Genomic DNA, 11,188 nt, shown 5'->3' with positions numbered 1-11,188 from the left:
CTCGGCCGGCCACGGCCTCTGTCGTTTTTCGCCGTTTTTCACCCAAAATATTAAATATGCGTATTTTTAAGATGGAAACGGTTGAGACGCTTCACTATTCGTGGAGCCCCAATGACAGACACTTTATATTTTAAGAAGGTCGCCAACCACGAACTGAGGCCCTACTGAGCCGGAGTATCGTGGATTTATATATAAAGATGAGAAAAAATAGGAGGAAATAATTCAAGTCATTTTGTGGAGATGTATAAAGTTTTAATTTTGTGCCGAGAAAGCCAAACGGCATAAAACTCGGACTTAAAGAAATTATCTGAATAATATTAGCGACATATACTGTTAATATAATAATAACAATAATATAATTTTATAGTATCTAAAAAAAAACCTCATGAGGGGGCCCCCACGCTCGTAGACGTCGAGAGTACACATTACAACCATAACTCATTATGTATAATTTTTATTTCCATAAGATAGAAAGAATGTTGTACTCACATACCGGCCGGATATAAAAATACATATATTACTAACAAAACACAAACACCACGTCACTCATCGTTGTTGCCCACTCGGCATATCAGCCGGGGAAACGATCATGGGCGATCTACTCCATAATGATGGCATGGAAACCTATATTAGAAATTGAGGATGGTACTTGATGACCATCTAGTCAGAGCTAAGGAATTCCCAGTTTTCTTTGTTCTTAATTTATTAAAAGTTGCTAGCAGCGGTTATCGTCGCGCGTAGGGCTTCGCGCATGATAACGGCGTCAACGGAGTAACTGCAGTAGTAACTAGTAGGCACGCGGCGCGTCACGCTATAGGAGTAGCTACTTTTATTTATTATAATTGCTTAATATACATCTTACGTTACACGGTGTAGCGTGCATAAGGGATCGTCAGACTTTTTTTCTATATCAATAAAATGGTTTTAGACTTTTCATAGACAAGTAGGCTTGTAGGGAGGATTGTGATCTAAAAAACACCTCAACCCTCATTTCCCGTGAGAACACCACTAAAAGAAATGTACCTATATCGAAATCGAATTCATATCATAAACTGTATCTTACAATGGAGTGACCGATCGTTAAATCATACGTTTATACACACGCGTTTATGCAAATACTATGATATTCGTGTTACGGTACACTTATTTCACGGCGCCTATTTGAATGGGTTTTGACAACATACAAGCGGTAGCATTGTGGACTTATATCGGCGACTACATCTGTGGTGATTTTATAATATAGTCCACTGTCGTCACGAGACGTGATCTCTCTCATGCATCGTGAACACCAACGGCTTACAACGACCGCATCCGCCAGCGCCCGGTAGCATAAAAACGAATTAAAGACCGCGCGCTGGTCTCAACCACTGAAAACAAAACCGTCGAATGTCGATGGCGTGTACCGATAACCAAAACGGCACAAACACATTAATGTATCGGCCACTGATTGAATAATTCTATATGTATACATAATATTAAATCACGTTTGTAACGAAGCACATTCATATACTTATAATAATATGCACAACAAACGTACCTAATTCGACACAATTATTACGAGGTAACCTGTCTGAGTTTGCACTGCGAGGACGCTCGATTTAGGCGTGAGGCGTCGTCGGGAAAAAGTGCATTTAAAGGCCGTATTGATAACAAAACTTATGTATCGCCGATAAAAAAACTCGGCCGACGCACAAACGATCGGTAGGTATATTGATGATGAAAAAGCAATGCGAACACCAAATGAATGGTGCATCGTCGGGCGGCCATGAATTTTACGCACCAAAACGATACGTGATTTTGACTTTTGAGTGTACACCCATCACTCAATCAACACTAACCGATTTATATTAATCTATATCATGAACTAATAGACATTATATTATATACATATATATATATACTTATTGACTTTGTAAAGTCAATAAGTTTAATACTTTAATACCTATATAATACGCGTTCGTACGTCGGATATTTCCACGGAATATATAATGATAAATAAATAATATATTATTATATCATCTGTGGATTATTTCCGATCGATTGATTGGCAACGAAAATATAACATAATAACAACGCGAATGTTTTGATGTCGTTGTTGTTTGTTTATTTAGCAAAGTATTTTAATTTCAAAAAATAATCGACGATTTTGAATTTCTTAACCTAATATGTATATGACGTAGATGATTTTGTGATTATTTATTGTTTTATCTTTTCATTTAAAAATGCATATAATATGTAATACAACCGTCGAATATAATATAATAATTCACGTTTACGGACTTACGGTCATCCATCAGTTTACCGTATTATAATATATTATTCTTAATTCAACCAACCCCATATTGTTCGTGTTTTACTCTGGGACACCAAAACTTTTTACACTACTAATTTCTTGTATTCTATCCCACACGGCAAGAAAATCATTATTTAAAATTTATTAAACATTTGAAAAAAAATTAACATATTTATTAAATATTTTATTTTGATCAATGGTTAATTGTAAAATGTTTAGTTAACAATTATTAATCATTTTTTGAACCCTTTTTGCATTTTGAGATAAACATTTAAAATTCAAGATTACATAAACATTGGTTAAATGTATTTATTAAATATTGGTAAACAAATGTTGTATTTATATTTTCTAACACTGAATGAATGTTCCATAACCATCAATGTTTATTTATTAAACATTTGATAATAATTTTCATTGATTTTTAATAAATATTGGAAAGAAAGTTTTTTTTAGGTTTTTAAATTTTAAATAAATAAACATATTTTGTCTTTTATAAAATTTGTGCTCAAATATTTAATTTAATATACATGAATTCAAGCTCATCTTCGCATTATTATATTTATTACCCTGTAATGCACTTTTTAAGATTTGAATAATAAAAAAAATTTAAATACTAAAATTATTTACAGTTAGATTTAATACTTTGTGTTATATTATACTCTATAATTTAGGCTTTAGATATTTTTTATAAGTTCTCAAGAGCATTAATGTTCTGGCTGAATTAACCTAATAAAATTGTATTAGGCTAGTTAAGACAACTGTTAATTAATAATTTATTTTAAACAACAAGTGTGGTATTATAATATATCATAATCGTATCTGTTGATTTATTTATGCTTTAAATTTAATTACACTCATTTGTAACTATAAAAAACTTGTGTATGTACCAACCTATCTAGACTTTAATTTAATAAAATATCTTTATGATACACTGACAATCGTATTAAATTAATCATTACTTATATTATACCTATTATAGGTATTATAGCTTTAATTTTAATTAATTTTAATTTTAGATTTAAAAATTAAAAAAATTGACTAACAATAAATAACAAATATTAAAATATATAAGATTTGAACAGTTATTGTTTAATTTATTATAATTATTACAACATGTAATATTTAACATTTTTACATTGCAGCTGTTATTGATATATAATAAACTTAATACCATATTTGATTACATAATAAAATAATAAAAATATTAAATATAATAATATTATAATATTGCAATTGTTACAAATGGTAGGTTATAATTTTTGTGTTTTCCTTTTTATATTAAAAGGTGCTTGAGCTAGGACATTTTTAATCACTTCTTCCATTTCATTTTCAGAAACCTTATTTTTATACTTGGATTGTTGTTTAACAGCATCTAAAACATAATATTTGCTAAATTATTATACCTATTTAAATACATATTGAAATTATAAACATCTTTAATCATTAAATGTAAGGACATTTTTTAAATTATCTTACCTAAAATTACAGAACAGCTAAATTTGAAAATTTTAACTTCTTTCCAGATTTTCCAGAATATGAAAAGTATTGTAATAACTCATCTGAGAATAGCTTGTTCATAATTCTTTTCATCATCGATTTGAAATGTTTTCCACCAATATAACTCAGTTGATTAGTCTTACATGAAACAAAAAATAACAATATCTACTTTTTATTCAACTTTCTAAGTATAATAGATATCTATAGGCAAATCAACAATATTGATAATTGAAAATTGAAAATATGGTGTAGGTATTGTTTTCTTACCAAATTAATTTGAAAGGCTCTATCTCTAGATATTTTGTCATTGAATGTATCAAGGTCTGTTGTGTTATCCAATGGTAAAATGCAATCACTTATTTCATTTAATGATGATGTATTATTACAGTTGCTACTTGTATTTGAAATGGTATTAACTTCAAGACGTGTTTCAATTGATTCAATTCTTTGTGCAATGTCCATTTGATTATTGACAAGTCTTTTAAGTTCATGTTTTACATAAGCTAATCATACAGCACCTCTTTTTGAAAATCACGATCTGTATAGTAAGAAACTATACTTTATTATAAAGATATTTAAAATATGTTTATGAAGCAATTAGCATTCAATAGTTAATAGATTAGTTTTGTAGTTTTATTTTGTTTATCATAATATTATAGGAATATTAATAAATACCCAAAAAGTTATTTAAATAGGACATAGACCCAGGGACGGCGCCAGGGTTTGCGAGGCCCAGGACAATACACTATTACGAGGCCCTAAATTAAAATTATTATAATATTGATTATAGGAACGATTGTGAAAAAAAATGGATACGAAAATGTAAAATGATAAACAAACTTTTGTTGATTTAATAATAATAATAATATATAATAATAATAATAATACGAACACTTGAATATTATTTGTATATTATACAGTATACTTATTACTTGTGCAATTGTATGTTACTAAAAAAATTTTTTTCTTAATTTTTTTGAAGCGAAAGTTTCTAAAAGATTTTGATAGTCAATTTTGTTAGATATTTCTTGTTCAATAGATATAAGTGCAAGATCTGAAAGTTTCTCTTGGCTTAATTTATTTCGCAGGTACGTTTTGATTAATTTAAGCTTTGAGAAACTTCTTTCAGCACAAGCTGATGTTACTGGTATTGTTAACATGATTCTTAAAGCAATAGATATATTAGGAAATGAACCATTTGTCTTTTTTAAAATACCAAGAGCTATAAGCGGAGTTGTATTGTCATCAATCATCATACGAAAAATAAGAAGTTCAGAAAATAAGTCAAGTCCTTCCAAATCATTCAGATCACCATCGGATAATACTAAATGTAAATCTTTGCAATATTTTAGTAGTTCATCTTCTTCCATAGTTTTTACTTTACCTATTTGATACAAAAAACCAAAGTTATTCGAATATGACTCTAACTGGTCAAAACGTTTATTAATCGATTCTATTGCTTGATTAACAATAACTTGAAAATAATCAATACGAAAACGATCTTCCTCATTTGAGATTGATTCATCGTCATGTTCATAACTAAACATCTTCTTTTTCTTTCTAACACGACAACACTTAAAAATAATTGGGATGTCTATTTCTGAAGCCAGTTTATTTGCTATATTTTTTGCAAAATCGAATCCTGTTATTCTATACTGTTTCAAATATTCTAAAAGACCGTATACCATTTTTGTAGAAGTACTGATGTTCATAATTTGGGATTGAAGATTCTTACTTACAATATTCACCTTTTCTAAAATATCATACCAAATAATAAGGCTAAGTATAAATTCATAACTACTTATTTCGTTTAATAATGAATTAGCTTCACTTTTAGCCATTAAATCATTTGCCGTTTCATATACTTCTTCTAAAGCTTCTATTATACATGGAAATTGTAATCGTAATGCTTTCACGCTGTTTAGTCGACTTTCCCATCTCGTATCGGACCATTGTTTAACAGTAAATAATTTGCAGTGCTTTTGAATTATACTCCAACGATTTGTTGAAGCCGAAAATAAGGTGTAAACACGGCGTACTGTACCGAAAAATGAAATTGCTCTTGTAGAATTTTTTGCCGCATCGCAGAGAACTAAATTTAAACTGTGAGCTGCGCATGGTGTAAAAAAAGCTCTGAGGTTTATATTTGAAATACGTGTCTGCACTCCTTGGTATTTGCCAACCATATTTGACCCATTGTCATATGCTTGACCTCTACAGTCTCCGATATTTATATTATATAATTCTAATTGTTTAAGGAGAACTTCAGATAAATTTAATCCAGTAGTAGAATTTACATTTATGAAGTCTAGAAAATATTCTTGTATGGTTGGATCAGATTCATTACTTTCTTCCATATTTACTATGCGTATGAGAATTGTAAGTTGCTCTTGATGTCCGATATCTGGTGTACAATCCATTACGACAGTGAAATATTTTGCGGCTCGTATCAAACTTATTATTTTTTGTCTTATTTCATTTGCCATAATTTGAATGAGTTCGTCTTGTATATCATGGCCTAAATAATGCACACGAGTTTCTTCGTCTTTAATTCGTCTTAAATGTTCCTCCATTATCGGATCAAATTTTGCTAACATTTCAATAATACCAAGATATTTCCCGTTCCCTTTGGCATATAAAACATCTGTTGTACCCCTAAAGGCATCATTGTGTATGGCTAAATAATGAATTATTGATAAGACTCGGTTCAATACATTTCTCCAATGATTTTTTTCTCTTTCTATTATATTTATTTCTAGCTGGTTAATTGTTTTCCCTTTGGATATTCTAGTATTCAATTCCATCCAGGCTTCGACAGACTTATAATGTGAAATAGATTTTTCATGAGTTTTAAGTTTTTCAGATAAGTGTCTCCAATCATTGGTACCTTTAGAGCTTAATGAAGTCTCTTTATCATAATTAGCATTGGTACTAAACAATTTACAACAGTAACACAATACACAATCTTCCAACTTAGAGTAAATTAACCAAAATCTATTAATTTGTTCTCCGTTAATTAAATTACGGTAGTATAATTTTGTTGAAAATTTCCTTTTTGAACCATCATCTTGCACTGTAATTGGAAAGTTATGATTTATTACACGTGAAGGACCCAATTTAACTATTTCGTATTTTGTATTATTATTCATTACGATTGGCCAATTCGCATGATCTTTCAATAAATGTAATTTATTTTCATTCAAGTGATCATCATTTAATTTATTTATATTAGTAGAAAAATGTATTATAATATTATCATCCAATCTATGATTTTCAAGTGACAAATTTTCAGTGGCATCAACTTTTTCACCTTCAAAATTTAAGCATCCTTCAGTATTATCATTTTTTAGTATCTCATCAATTTCAAAATTATTTTCTATGTTATTTTCCAATGTATTTTTTTCATTAATCTTTGTGGTCTCTACTTTGTTGGAGGTTGGAAAAAATTTTTCAAGACTTCCACGTATCTTTTTTACAAACTCTTCTTTTTGTTTTTTCTTTTCTCGCTTTGCACATCCTGATTCAAACTTCCTAAATTTATCGCGATCTCGTCCCATTGTATTCTATATATCACTGAAAATACAAAAAATACGTGTGTCTATCCCATGTTTCACAGTTATTGTGATATTTATACGTGTGGTTGGGTATTAGTCAAAGTAAAATTATATTTCGTGAGAAAGGGGATAAGTCACTCGGAGTACAAACTTTATGTTATTTATTAATATAATATTTTTCATAGGTAATATAACTAGGTACCTAATAAGATATAAATTAATATTTTTTTGAATTTATATTACCTAGTTACAGTGTTGGGTATTAACGTAACTCAAATTACAAATTACTGTATCGAAATTACTTTTCTAGTAAGGTGGTAGTAATTTCATTACATTTTATTCAAATTTACATTAATGTGCAGAGTAACGCATTTTTTTACGTTATTAAAATGAAGTACAATAATTTATAACAAACGTAAAAGGATTACAATGTCCAAAACAAATTACAATTCAATTAATTAAATTTTGATTTCGAAATAATATTATTTGTAATTTCTATCTATATACGGCGTATAATATATTTTATACATTCTGTTTATTTATAAAATTAATAATGTACAACATTAATGTTATACCTACATAATTTATATAGGTATAATGTATAACATTTTTTATAGTAAAAAAAATTGATCTATTTTATCAATAAATAATAAAAAAGTAAAGTTAATTTAACACCCTACTTTTGAAAAGAAAAAGTAATGTAACGTGATAAAAATAATGTTAGGTAGGTAATGCGAATGTAGGTAATTTAAATAAAAATTTTTAATGTAACAAGTACCTAACGTAATTTTATTACTTTTTAAAAGTTATTTACCCAACACTGCGGCTAGTTATTGTTAGTATAGTTGTATAGATAAACCAGGTAATCGTTTTATTTAAATAATATAAGTTGAGAATTGAGAGAGATGACGTCTAAAAGATACAAACAATTTCTAACCATGGCAAAAGTAAATACTTAAAATACTTATTTATAATATATTTTAGATCAAATATACTGATTGTTAGTTGTTACATAATTAAATTAAATAATATAACAAATAATAACATTTTATAGTAAAACTATTAGCCATCATAAGTTATGGTCAACAGAAAATTTTAGGTACCTAGTTTAGCAAGAAATCTAACATGATTAAAAATATTTGTATTACATTTTTTATTATATGTAAAATTATTTAATTTAATTATTACAATAATTTAAATAAAAATTAAATCCCCATCCACGCACAGCTGAACCTCTCCGTGTATTCTAAATTGTGTCTACTTACCACTTACCCCTTACGAAATTCAAATAAAATAAAAACTATTATTGCTACAGTACCGCCTGACAGCCGTTGCCAGACGTTCTTCAGTAAAAAGTGATTTGCAAGTTTGTAATTGTTTGTTCACCAAATCAAAAAATAAATAAGATAAGATAATAAAAAATTGATACATGCAAGAATTATATTTATAATTATTTTGTATAAACAATGCGTACTGCGGTGTCGACCGGTTGATCGACGAGTCTTTTTCTTATCGGTTACGGAGAAACCACTAATAATTGGCGACAACTTATAATAATAAAAAAAAGTATCATCATACTATAAATAAAATAATTTTCAATTTGTGTTTGTAAAAAAAACATTACACGTAACACGATAATACTTAATTTTAGATATTCTTAGTTCATGTTTTTTGTATTATGTTTACTTTTGAGTGTCTTTATTGGGAGCAAACGCGAGGCCTTGATAATATTCTCTAAAGCGCGAGGCCCAGGACAAATGTCCCACTTGCCCTACCCTAGCGCCGTCCCTGCATAGACCAATAATATTACAATTATAAACATACTAAAATGCAACAAAAATGCTAAGAAATGTGCAAATATATGGTATTTTCTTAAAATATCTTTTATTTTTCTTCAAAGTCAAATTTTGTGTATTTAATTATTGCCATCTCACAAAACACAATTATGTCTTTCTTAAAATAATCTAAAACCACCATAATAAAACACACAAATTCAAGGAGCTACGGAACAACCCAGCTTGTTATCATTGATATGATATTAAAGCAGTAAATATAGGGACTTTATTTTATAATAAGACTATTTGATTGAATGACACCAATTGAAAAAATGAATACAACTTAATATAAATTAATTTTAATTATTTATCCCCAAGTTATTCTTATTTTAGTTAGTAATTTATTTGATATATGCCTATTATTAAGACAATTTGTTTAACCTGAAGTAGATAATGTGGTTGGTGTATCAATCACGTGTGATGCTTGTGGCAGTTTTTGTTTTTATATTGATAATATTATATTCATTTCGTTGGTTACATTTTTCTGAATTTCTTCTAGTATATAAAAACAATTAATTTGTATAGACACTTTAAGTAAAAATTATAGAAAAACAAATTGACTAGATTTACCTGACTGTGATTCAGATGGTAGAGCTGTTATGGAGTCGTCACTTCCAAATGATATATTATCATCAATATCTGTTTTATCATTTGTTATAGGTTTTGACATAATATCTTAAGTATAAAATAATATTCATTTTAAATTCACCAAGTATTTTACAATAATAAGTAATTCATACTTTTTTTCTTGTCAGTGCTAGCATATAAAAGTTGTCTGGAAACTGAGGGTTTTAAATATAAATATTTATTTTTACTAGAGTCTGTAGTTTGAAAACCAGAAAAGTAATTGTTATTGTAAAAATATTATGTTTTATGTTTAATTTAAGTACATTAAATTTGTTTTTATTAAACTTACTTTTTAATTTTTTCAGAGAAGGTGACCAACCATTTACTCGTGGCTCATTGACTTGAAATATAGTAACAATATCATCATTACAATTGTCATTGGATTCATCTTCAGACGCTAAGCATTACAAATCACATTAAACATTTACTACCCCCCTATTATTTAACTTATATATAAATATATATTTAGTATTTACTATACAGCTATGCAATACCTGAATAAGTAGGACATAATGATTCCATAGTAATTGAAAGTATTGTTTTTTGTTTGCATTTACGTTTATGTTTTAAATCATAATCTTCAGCAGATGATATATCAGATTTTGTAAGTCCTTCTTTAGTCATTTCTTTTGCTTTTATTAATGAATCTATTCATATAAAAATATGTCAATAAATGTGTAATATTATTAGGTATGTCAATACATTGAGTAGCAAATAAATTTAATATAAGTCAAAATATTAACTTTATTTTAAATGAATAAATTGAGAAATACCACTTTTATCACTTACTAGTTGTTTTTAATACTTTAATTTTGTATTGATTATACTCTATGTCATTTGGAAGACTTTTTCTTTCTATCAGCTTTCTAAGAGTAGAATCTCTTTTTGTAGTAGGCCATGCACACATACCATTTTTTATCCAATTGGTTGGTACAGCTTCAATTGTACAGTCATCAATAAATTCTACAACTGAATATGTATTCATTATGATTTTTAAACTTTTCAATAAAAATATATGAAACTATTCCAAGTAAATGCAATAGTTGTTATTAATGTCTTAATTAATTTTATAAAGCAATAAATTATACATATTATACAGTACAACAATTATTAATACAAATTAAACAACACATATTTTTTTATAACATTTTTTCCAAAATTATAGGTTTAAATGTTTCTATAATACAATATTACCAGATTTAATATAAAAAAAATTATGTACAACTATTAAAAACCTAATACTTAATACCTAGTATGTGATTTAACAAAGTTAACATTTAAAATTCAAACAATTTATATACAAATTAAATTTGTTCATCTAATTCTAAAATTCATATGAATGTATAATTGGATATGCAATACATTATTAAGATCATCAAATA

At 27.7% G+C, this 11,188-nt stretch overlaps 1 pseudogene; it reads right to left on the bottom strand.

Moving 5' to 3' along the window:
• Window positions 1-3,445: 3,445 nt before the first annotated feature.
• LOC132918027 (uncharacterized) lies at window positions 3,446-10,791 on the bottom strand (annotated as a pseudogene).
• Between the last annotated feature and the right edge of the window lie 397 nt (window positions 10,792-11,188).

Source organism: Rhopalosiphum padi, chromosome 1 (assembly GCF_020882245.1).
Source record: "Rhopalosiphum padi isolate XX-2018 chromosome 1, ASM2088224v1, whole genome shotgun sequence".
NCBI classification, from domain to species: domain Eukaryota; kingdom Metazoa; phylum Arthropoda; class Insecta; order Hemiptera; family Aphididae; genus Rhopalosiphum; species Rhopalosiphum padi.
Note: the sequence above shows the minus strand (reverse complement) of the source record. Positions and strands in the feature narration are given on the sequence as shown.